The sequence below is a fragment of the Gymnoscopelus microlampas genome, assembly GCF_963454915.1.
Source record: "Gymnoscopelus microlampas genome assembly, chromosome: 14".
NCBI classification, from domain to species: Eukaryota; Metazoa; Chordata; class Actinopteri; order Myctophiformes; family Myctophidae; genus Gymnoscopelus; species Gymnoscopelus microlampas.
The window spans coordinates 43,719,479-43,731,005 of NC_139951.1; the positions used below are offsets into that span (position 1 = coordinate 43,719,479).

The following is an 11,527-nucleotide window of genomic DNA, read 5'->3' on the forward strand; positions in this document are numbered from 1 at the left end:
CCATATAGAATTTAAGTGGTTAAATCTAGTTCACTTTATAGAACATCCGTTCCCATTATAATATCCATTCCCATTATGACTGATTGAAAATAACTTTACACTTGACATTTAACCACTTGAACCCCAGCATCCCTATTCTGGGGGGAACATTCATCAAAAATTGTAGATCTACAAGCTCATAATGTGTTTCAATGCGACTTTGTGAGCTTGTAGATCTGCTATTCTTTGATGTTTTTTTTTTTACAGATTTGGTGTAGATGGAAAAAGAACCATTTAGGGAGTCTGAGAATAGCACTTTTGACATGGGAATAAACGGTATGCAATAAAATGTCATGGGTTTCTGAATGAATGTCTATTAGAGTTATGGCAAATAGTTAAATATAGTTAATAGCTAAAATATGAATGATAATTAACAACATGGGGTTCATTAACAACATTGCACTGATGATCAGAGCAATGGCCACCGAGTTATGGGTCATGTTACTCAGATTCAGCACCCTTGAATTATGTAAAATAGTCAGCTTCCCAACTTTTACCCCTAAATGCTATCAGGAGAGATTTGTCTCAAAATTATTTGTAAGTCCAATACCAAGATGCACAAATATTCCTTGATTTGCAAATGTGTTTCCATGATTTCTACTCACAATCTGTGGTGGACAGTAACGGAGTAAATGTACTTGAGTACTGTACTTGAGTACAGATTCTGAGGATCCGTACTTTACTTGAGTATTAGATTTGTTTGCTACTTATTACTCTTACTTATTTTTAAGCCCACTCCACATCCACACCAATGATTCGCCATGCAACTCCTTGCAACATGAAACTACTTGTCTTGCAACCATTTCCCCCAATGGCAGTTGCAAGGAGTTGCATTGGTGCGGTTGACCTTAAAACGGTTTTGTTGCAAGGAGTTGCGACTCATTTTCTTGGTGCGGTTTGTCCTTTAGGTTGGCTGTTTTCTTGTCTTCCCTAAAATGCAATTGGCCTAACTTCTGCTCTCATACTGGCCGTGTTTCTGTCTTCCCCCTCCGCTCGCCTCTATCTTTGTTACATCTTGTATGGGTGTATAGGAGTAGAAGTATTTAGTTCTGGTTCCTCAGTCTTTTCTATGGTTTTATATGGTGTTTCTGCAGGCTTTGTATAACATAGTGGTTCTACAAGCACATCAGTGCATGCAGTGCTGTGCTGGTTTCAGTGCCGAGTTACAGTACTTCTCTGAAACAAGAGTTACAAGGTCCTATAAATTCATTGTGAAAACATTACAGCAATTCATTGATCTAAAAATTAAGAAATGTACTTTTACTTTGACTTGTACCTTAAGTATTTTTCAAAGCATGTACTTTGGAATACTTAAGTATATTTAAAAGCAATGACTTTTTTTTACTACAGAGTAACATTTTGACTGAGCTACTTTTACTTATAGTGGAGTAAATTTGACCAAGGAGTTTTTGTACTCTTACTCGAGTACTAGGGTCGAGTACTTCGTCCACCTCTGCTCACAATATAACTTATACAATTGGGGTGGTTGCCTGCTGCTCTTCTGAGACATTTAGATTGTGTCAAAGGTTATGTCTCACCTAGACACAGGATCTGACACAAATTTTGACCTGATGGTCAATATTCAATTTATTCCCTGAGCAAGCAGGCAGGCTCTATTAGCTCAATGGTAATAAAGAAAAGGAAAGTTACATAGTGCATGCAGCTTTAAGCCGACACTAGAAACACAGATATTGACCAAATCATCAGCACAAGTTAAGTGAGAGCTTGCTAGCTAATGCAGTCTAGCATGCCAGCACAAGCTGACATAAGCAGGCATGTGCTTTACAATATAACCAAACCATCCAGCATTGGAAAATATAGATGACTCGATTTTCAGCCTGCTATGTGGTGTTCAAATCCAGTCCAGAGTTGTTATGGTGTCTAACATTTGAAATGTTAGACACTGCTGTAACACGGATGTAGTGCCATGTTTGGTGAGGATTGGAGCAACACTGTGCCTGTGGCCCCCGGGATCCACGGTAGAGGCCCCTAGTGTGACTATTCTGATGGCCCTGACTAGTTTGTTCCAAGTTTGGTGCTGACCGTATGTATGTATTGTATGTACTGTATGTACAGTACGCATGTATGCATGTGTGCATGCATGCATGCATGCATGTATGTATGCATGTATGTATGTATGTATGTATGTATGTATGTGTATGTGTGTGTGTGTGTGTGTGTGTGTGTGTGTGTGTGTGTGTGTGTGTGTGTGTGTGTGTGTGTGTAGCATGAACACCTGCAACTGATTAAATTAATATCAAATATCTGAAGTGCACACAAAAATACAGATACTGTAAGTAGAAAAGAACAGAAAATAAGGGGGGTGCGTATGGACCACTTCTTTACTAAACAGTTTTCTGTAATTGTGGCCTCTAATGTGCATATTTAGTTTGCAGAAATATTTAGTTATTGAAGAAATTGTTCAACATTGGCATTTGGCAGCCATTTGTTTACGCAAATTGGAAGGTTAAAAACGATAACATTCGTTTGGGAACCATGTTACTCAGATTCAGCACCCTTGAATTATGTAAAATAGTCAGCTTCCCAACTTTTACCCCCAAATGCCTCCTGTTTAACTGATTAGAGGCAGTGCCCACCTGGCTGTAATTGCCATGGGGTGGGGGTGGGGCAGTCTATGCACACGTGTGGAACTGCAGGTTGTGAGTGAATTTGAGACAAGTGTGAAGCTTGTCTCTAAACTGAATGCGTGTATATGCAAGTATACATTATTTCTACAAATTGCAAATGATATATTTACAAATAGTAATATATTTGTACAAATCATAGCACATGTATTTAAATACTAACTTACAAGTTACAAGTAAGTTTGCACATAGGAAACTACATTTGTAAAAATGTTCTTAAAAAAGCGTGACGTTTGTCTCAAAATGATGTAACAGGAAAAAGGAATGTATGCGTGTGTTGGTCTACTCACAAATGCACATTCAAGAATTCACACACAGAATTGACGATTTACAAATGATATTTAATGATAAATGCACACACAAGTATAATTATCTTTTGTAAAAATTGCAAATTCATATTTACAAAAGTCACAAATAAATAATTTGTGTTTGTAGATTGCAAAACACATTTGTAAATCATGGAAACACATTTGCAAATCAAGGAATATTTGTGCATCTTGGAATTGGATTCACAAATAAATTTGAGACAAATCTCTCCCCATAGAGGTGTGTCCCTATTACTCCTTCATCACACACACACACACACACACACACACACACACACACACACACACACACACACACACACACACACACACAGTTATATTAGCACGTTGACTGCATGCAGACACACTAGCCACGCCCCCTTTACAAAGGTATACTAAAAGCTGTTAACACTGCTGCTCAATGTGTCATTTGAACCTCTGTGTCCAACACAATGCGTCTGATCATACTCATCCTTGGCCTCGTGCTCTTACCGGATGGTACGTATTAATGCTGTTTTGTTGTCTGCTATCTGCCTTTCACAACATGCGAATCATAATAATAATAATGAAAATACTAATACTACATTAATAATATACAGTATATATTATAGTTCATATTATAGTTGATTATACCTACTAACAAGTTAATATCATAAAAGATTATATACTAACATCTGCCCAAGCTATCACTTAGATATCTGCGAGTGTCAATCTACCTTATATAAACTAGATTTTTTTTTACACAGATTTACACTGCTCATTACATTTTTTGAATTATAAACATTTGTTTGGAATGTGTGTAAAGTTTACATTAGTTTTCAATTTTAACCTGTGTGATATTGTCTACCTGTTGTCTTAGCCTCTGAGTCTGCCTTGAAGTGCTATGTGTGCGGCCAAGACCAACCCGACTGCACCAAGACTCAACCATGTGGTCCGGGTGAGGATGCTTGCGGGGCGGCAACCGGTAATATTCTTATTGCTTCAGACAACTGCCTCTCCTTTTTACACAAACATTTCACACTTTTAAGGCCACCACTGATTTTCAGACAACATTGCTGAATGATGAAAATACGTTGTATTTCATTAAAAAGTATTGAAAGTGTTTACAGCTGGTACAGAGAGTAAAGTACTAATACAGTACATGAGGGGCATTGTATTGTTTCATTTCTGCCCCCCCACAAAAAAAAAGGGAAAAAGACAAGTAATTGAAAAAACACAACAACTTAAAAACTGTCTGGGGTGAAACACAAAAGCCTGAGTAGTAGAGTTAAAATGACCCCAAACATGTTTGAAAGTGAAATATCCCTTTAAGTACAGTACAGCGAGTAATCATGTATTTCTCTCTCTCTCTCTGTGTGTGTGTGTGTGTGTGTGTGTGTGTGTGTGTGTGTGTGTGTGTGTGTGTGTGTGTGTGTGTGTGTGTGTGTGTGTGTGTGTGTGTGTGTGTGTGTGTGTGTGTGTGTGTGTGTGTGCAGTGGGTAATGTAGCCATTAAGGGCTGCTTTACAGGGGCCAAGTGTGTATCGGAGGCAGCATTGTACCCGGGCGGGAGCTGCTGTAACAGTGACTTGTGCAACGGAGGCGGCAAGTCTGGACCCTCCAACTCTGGACCCTCCAACTCTGGAGCCGGCAACTCTGGATCCTCCAACTCTGGAGCCACCACATCTGGAGCCACCATCTCTGCAGTGAGCCTCTTGGTCCTGGCAGCACCACTGGTCTGTGTCGCTCTGCTCAACTGAAGGATTCTCTCTGCTCCAGTTTGACCCTGACATCTTGTATGATGTCTAAGTGCTATCCTATCCACTGCTCATCATCTAGTCTAGCTTTTCAGGGGTCGGCAACCTTTTTGACACAAAGTGCCACGTTTTGTTTTATCGGTAGGTCAGTGTGCCATATCAATATTAAGTTTAATTATTGTGATTACACCACATCAAAATACAAATATTTCCAACAGATTTTGATTTCCCATGATACATAAACTTATGTTTGTTTGAATGAATGTAGAATTATGTGCAGGATATAATTTGCATACAGATGTGAGGGGACTTAATTTAATTGACTTAATTGATTTTTATCTGATCCACTCCCCAAATCATCCTCATTGATTTACCACTGCTTGTCATTCTGTATTTTTTTTAAATAATAAACCTTATGTGTGTGCAGCATCCATTCATTTGTACTAACATATTTATTTTTACAACCCGGTCATAACAATAAATTGTTGTCATTGTACCTTATTATGCATTTTGATGACCGGGTTATCCGTCATCAAATTACCGGAGACTCCGCCGGTCATCAAATGATTGGTTCAGAAATGTGACAAAAACTAAAAACTCTCCATGAATTCAAGGCTTCAGTGGCTGTGTAATTGATGAATCGTTTGCATGGAGTCCATTCCACACAACTGCTGCCGAGTATTAACACATTAAAACCGAGGAAACTATCTGTGTCATTTTAGATTTTAGCTATATAGCAACATACGTTTTTCAGAAAACTCTTAGGATTTAGAACAGTGAAAGGAGAAAGTGTGAATGGAGGAAATCACTCCTTTTCATGGTGGAAGGTGGAGCTTCTTCAAAGACATGTCTATAGAACGCCCAGAGAGAACTTAGATATCCTGGAGAGTAGGAATTGTTCACTGGTATTTTCTTGTTCATGAAATACCAGTATTTTTAGTCTGTGTCTGTAATTACTCTGCAGTACAGTATCACAGGAGTAGAGCCAAACCACTGAATACAATGCAATTTCATTACAATAAATGTAGTGTTATCTTGACAAGAGAAACAGTATATAATGCTGCATTGAAAGTAATGTTGAAATTGATTTAATACATCGATGGAAGGAGGGTAACGTGCTTTAAAGCGGAGCTTTAACACAAATTCTGACCTGAAGGTCAGAATTCGGTTTTGGTGAGTCGGTGTTATCTTTGCCACACTTATAGCACTTCAAGGCAGAGGCTAAGACAACAGGTAGACAATATCACACAGGTTACAATTGAAAACTGATGTAAACTTTACACACATTACACCACATCTATTTGTTTGTTTACCAAACAAACGTTTATAATTAAAACACTTTAATGAGCAGTGTAGTCTCTGGATAAAAAATGTTAAGGTAGATTGACACTCGCAGATATCTAAGAGATAGCTTGGGCAGATGTTAGTAGGTATATAATCTATTATAATATTAAAGGTAGGGTAAGTGCTTTTCTTTGGTTAAAATAAGTGTTAAATAGCTCTATATTCTGATAGTACTCATTGCTATAGAGTGTTTGCTCAGTAACAGGAGTCTCCATATCTCTCCAGCTCTTTAGTGAACAGAACATATTGGAGCTAATAAAAGAAGGTAAACTCACAGCTGGGGAGGCTGGGGTGGACAGGTCATCGGCCTCAGGGTCTCAAGCTCAAGATTTTGATATATTCAGCAATTTGAGCCTTGTGCCCAAATGTAATGAAAAAGACCCTGAAACCTTCTTTTCCATGTTTGAATGAGTAGCCGAGGTGCGTTACTGAGGTACATTTTGAATAGCTCACTTTTACTTGTAACACCGTATTTGGGGACTGCCCATAAGTCCGACATTCCATTACTCCGACTACGTGGCTTCCGCGTGCGGTTAAGGTTAGGGTTAGGTATAGGGTTAGTATACGTCGGAACAATGAGCCGTCGGAACAATGACATGGCACCGAGTATTTCTACATTGCAGTATATTGATACTATTACTTAAGTAAAAAAGAATTAGTACTTTACCCACCACTGCTCCTCAACACGTCTCTCACCCAGCCACCGTCCCCATGAGAACAGAACCAGAGCGTGTCTCCAGGACCAGACTCTGTCCCCCAGCAGCTCCATGTGTTCCTCCACTGATCTCCTGTCAGCTTCAGAGAAACTGGACCTGAAAGGAACAGACAACAGAACAGCGTGGGTCAAATCGGGTAGAGGAACGTCTTTGATCTTATGTGATGGAGGTGTAGTCGACTAGTCTGGACAGATAACCACACTCACATTATGTGTCTGTTGTCTGACAAATTCTGTCAGCTGTGTGCCAATAGACGGATTTCCGCGCGACGTCATCACAGAGCAGAATGCGCAATCTGCGCATGCCCGGGTGAAGGCGCGTTCGAAAATACAGCCCTGAGCGGCAGTGAGCGCACTGGCCAATACAAACTAATAGGCGAGTGTGCTCCGGTGCGTAATTTCCAAACGCACCCATAGGCTTCCCCCCGCAGCTGCGCGGTCATATTCCTCTCATGTTTACTAACAGGAAACCTCTCTATAGGCCCTATGCATAGCAGCCATATGGGAAAGAAATTGCACCTCCTCCCCTACTTCCTTCACAGCTGTTACCAATGACACTAATGAAGGCTCTGTTCCATTCTGGTCAAACAGAGTCAGGGTGCTGATATTGTGCATGTTGGGTTCCTTGAGGGGGTTCCAACTGGCCCCTTACGGGTGTGTAACTCTGAGTGTGTACAAATGGAATCAAATGGACCCTTACCGGTGTGTATCTCTGAGTGTGTACAGATGGAACCAAATGGACCCTTACAGGTGTGTAACTCTGAGTGTGTACATATGGAACCAAATGGACCCTTACAGGTGTGTAACTCTGAGTGTGTACAGATGGAACCAAATGGACCCTTACGGGTCCATTTGGTTCCATCTGTACACTCTCAGAGTTATGGGGGTCCTTGAAATAAATAAAAGGTTTGAGAACCACTGCGCTACACTAAATGGAACAGAGCCTTAATTACAAGCGTTAAGACCTGTGAAGGAAGTAAGGAAGAGGCCCAATTTCTTTCCAATATGGCTGCTGTGCATAGAGCCTATATGAGCATGTCCTTATTTGAGCATTAATGATGTTCAGGGTTCAGGTGTGTTCAGGGGTCAGGTTTCAGGAGTGCACAGGGTCGCCAACTACCTGAAATTCCAATAAGGGACACGTCCCTTATTTCTAATAAAAACAAGACACCCAGAAAAAGATACAATTTCACATGGCCATGCTGGTCCATTTGCTTCCATTTGTACCCTCTCAGAGTTACGTACAGTATGGGGGTCCTTGAAAATACCAGTTGACCCCTAATTTGTCCTACATTGTGTCATATATGTCGTAAATCAGTGTCGTGCATATTCTGAAGAAAACCTGGAGACTGACATTCAGTAAGTGGGTCTTATGATCAAAATAAGAACATTATAATGGTGTGTAAAAATGAAATAAAAAATTTGCCACGGACATATTGATGACCCCTGATTATGTACAGCTTTATAAATGAATACAAATAAAGAGATGCTGAACCCTCCTCATCGATGAGGCTGCAGGACAGTTGTAAGCAATGACCTGTCCCATAACTATCTCCAGTGGTGAATGATTTATAGCAGTGGGTTTCAACCTTTTTCATGCCAAGGACTCCTAAATTGACATGTATTTGAACGCGGACCCCCATCTGAAAATGTTTTGTGCCAGGGACCCCCAGAAGCAGTGTTTTGAGTAAAAAAAAATGATTTAAAAATATATATATATTCAAACATATGCACACATTTTCAAGATTTTTCAAAAATAGCCAAAGCTAAGTGGTTAAAATGATTATGACGCTATGTTAACTAATTTCGCTGGGGACCCCCTGGTACCCCCTTAAGGACCACTGGTGGTCCCCGGACCACTGTTTGAAAACCACTGATTTATAACATTGAAGTGATCACATGCAAACATTCGACGGAAATAGCAGATCTACAGTACAAGCTCTTGAAGTATATGTCAAATGTCAAATGATATACTTACTCCACACAAAGGTTTGAGTGGAACTCAAACAATGAAGCCTAAGTATATCTACGTATTCCAATACATTCATATACTGATTCAACTATTTTCTTGTAAAAAAAAAAGTGGGGGGGGATGCTATATTTATTCATCTAAAGACAGCCAGATTTCAGTGTCACTATTAATCTACTTGAGAACCTGTTTGTCCACCATGACCTGTCTTTATGAACTATGACCTGAGTCTTTATGAACTGCACTTATTCTTATTGAGCCTACTTTACCTTCATACCAAACTATGAAAGTATGTCATGGAATGCTGAATTGGCATATGTTAGCATTTTTCTTTGTGTAGAAATAAATGCTAATTAATTGACACAAAATAAGATAAGAAAGGTAAGATAAACCTTTATTGCAGATGAGATGTTATATGGGGAGTAAATAAAGACACAAGTAGCTTTATGAATGTGTGGGCAATGAGTCCTTTCCACCACTAGAGAGCAGCGTAGGTCTACTAAAAGACAACAGGTTCTGATCCCCATCATCCTACAAACTATGGTATTAGAACCACGGATGGTTTAGTAAATACCATCACATACAATGTAATATTTTCTACTCTCATGTTTACGTCATGTCCCTCCCCTCCCATCTCAATAGCAGGCACTGTATATTCTGGAGTGTTTTAACCGCCTCGCTGGTTCAGAGTTAAATTAACACTCTCTATTATTGACTTCCTCGCTTCTTATGTAGCCAATAGTCATCCGATATACTGAAGCTTTATTTGAGCATATCAAGTATTTTTCAGTAATATCCTGGCTACTATGCACTGTTCAGTTGACAGACATTTAAGCTGTTCAGTTGACAGACATTTGGAGAAACAAAAGGAGGATGACTATTTATTGTTCCCAGTGGTGGAAGGTATCTCCAAGTACTGTACTTCAATACAATTTTGAGGTATTTTTAATCAACTTGAGTATTTCAAAATACTCCTCAATAATGTCCTCAATAACTTATACTTACATCATTCAAAGAGGTAAATATCGTACTTTTTATTCCACTCAAAATAAATGTGTGCTTTAGTTACTCAATTAGTTATTTGCATATCTCTGCAGAAACCAGCTAACTCCACCCCCTTTGGTGGAGTTAGCTGGTTTAGCAGAAAGTTTGAGGATCCAATGGAGTTAGCTGGTTTTGTCAGAAGCGCTTTTAATACTTTTCATTGGTTCAATATTTATTTTACCAACACACAGACATAAAGGATGTTCAATAGCACTGATTTATAGGGGGAAAAAATGCATAAGTGTCATAAAATGGAGTTAGCTGGTTTCTGCCTGACAGCAACGATAGTATAGATATATGTATATATAGTGAAACATTTTCGATATGTTTTGTTAAAGGAGCTTTTGTTGTTGCAGATTTTATTTGTCAACCCTAACCCTAACCCAACTTCAGTGGCACTTGGTTGTCGCAGGGGTAAATAAAGTCTAGAATCTAAGGGGTTCGAATTTACCACGGGGGGGGCAACCGGCTTGGACGGACATCTATACGAATACACTGTCCGTGTTCGAACACACTGTCCGTGTTCGGGAGAGGGAAGCTGTGTTAACGGCTCCAATGGGCTGGGGGGGAAGGGGGGACGGCACCTGTCAGAGGTGGGTGTTGAACAGGAGGAGTAGGACGGAGGCACTACATCCTCCTGGTGGGGGGCTCCTCACTGGCAGGTGAGTCAGTACGGTGCAACAACAGTGGCAACACAGAAATGTGTGGGGAGGGTTCATTGGCATAAGGACAAAATTGGAATAAAAAAAGGGGTGAAAATAACTGGCAACTCTAGAAAAAATTATAAAAAGAACAAGGCTGATTTATGTTCATTGTAAAAATTTGAGTTTCTCTTTTTTTTTTTTTACAAAAGAACAAAATAATGTGATTACTCTATATGTTGACCGAATACTGACATCCAAATCAAGTACTCATGCGCATCTCTAAAAACAATATTCAGTCTCTAGCAGGTTTCTGTAAAAATGTACGGTATATTGCCCCAGGGCTGGTCTTTGTTGATGTAGGTTGTGGTGTGTGTGTGTGTGTGTGTGTGTGTGTGTGTGTGTGTGTGTGTGTGTGTGTGTGTGTGTGTGTGTGTGTGTGTGTGTGTGTGTGTGTGTGTGTCTGCCTATAGAATGTGTGACTGGGCCTATAGAAGGTATAACTGGGCCTATAGAAGGCGTGACTGGGTCTATATAAGGTATAACTTGGCCTATAGAAGGTATAACTGGGCCTATAGAAGGTATAACTGGGTCTATAGAAGGTATAACTGGGCCTATAGAAGGTGGTGGGTTGGTGAAAGGATGCCACTGTCCCTGGATGCTGGGGTTGTCTGTGTGGAAAGGCTTGTGGATACGGATGATGTCCAGGCCAGACTGACTGGTCAACTTGGCCACAAGCTCCTGAATCTGCAGGGAGGTTTTTGTCATCGATGGGTTCCTCCTTCCTTCACGTTGCCATACACTGCAGGGACGTCAAGAAAAAGAAAGCCATACACAGATGAGTATGAAAATGCATTGGGACCCCAGGTTTAAAGTCACTTTATCAACAGGGGGGACAGTTGCTTATAGACCATATTCACACGGCGGCCATATTGGAATTTAACATTGAAAGTGCCGCCACCCGGGGTGGCTACTTTCATTGACTTCATAGAAACATGGCCACCATGTGAATATGGTCTATAGCGCCCCCTACAAAAATGTATGAGTACTATTAATAACAATATGGCCAAGAAGCAAAATTGCAACTTCT

At 40.0% G+C, this 11,527-nt stretch overlaps 1 protein-coding gene and 1 long non-coding RNA gene across 2 annotated transcripts in view; one reads left to right on the plus strand and one right to left on the minus strand.

Moving 5' to 3' along the window:
- Positions 1-11,527, minus strand: part of LOC311060469 (uncharacterized protein) — a 42,467-nt gene that overhangs the window by 5,800 nt on the left and 25,140 nt on the right. The gene's annotated exons all lie outside the window — the stretch shown is intronic.
- Positions 3,871-5,157, plus strand: LOC311060579. The gene is made up of 2 exons (XR_014602284.1): positions 3,871-3,953; positions 4,465-5,157. It is a non-coding gene; the product is annotated as an uncharacterized lncRNA (long non-coding RNA).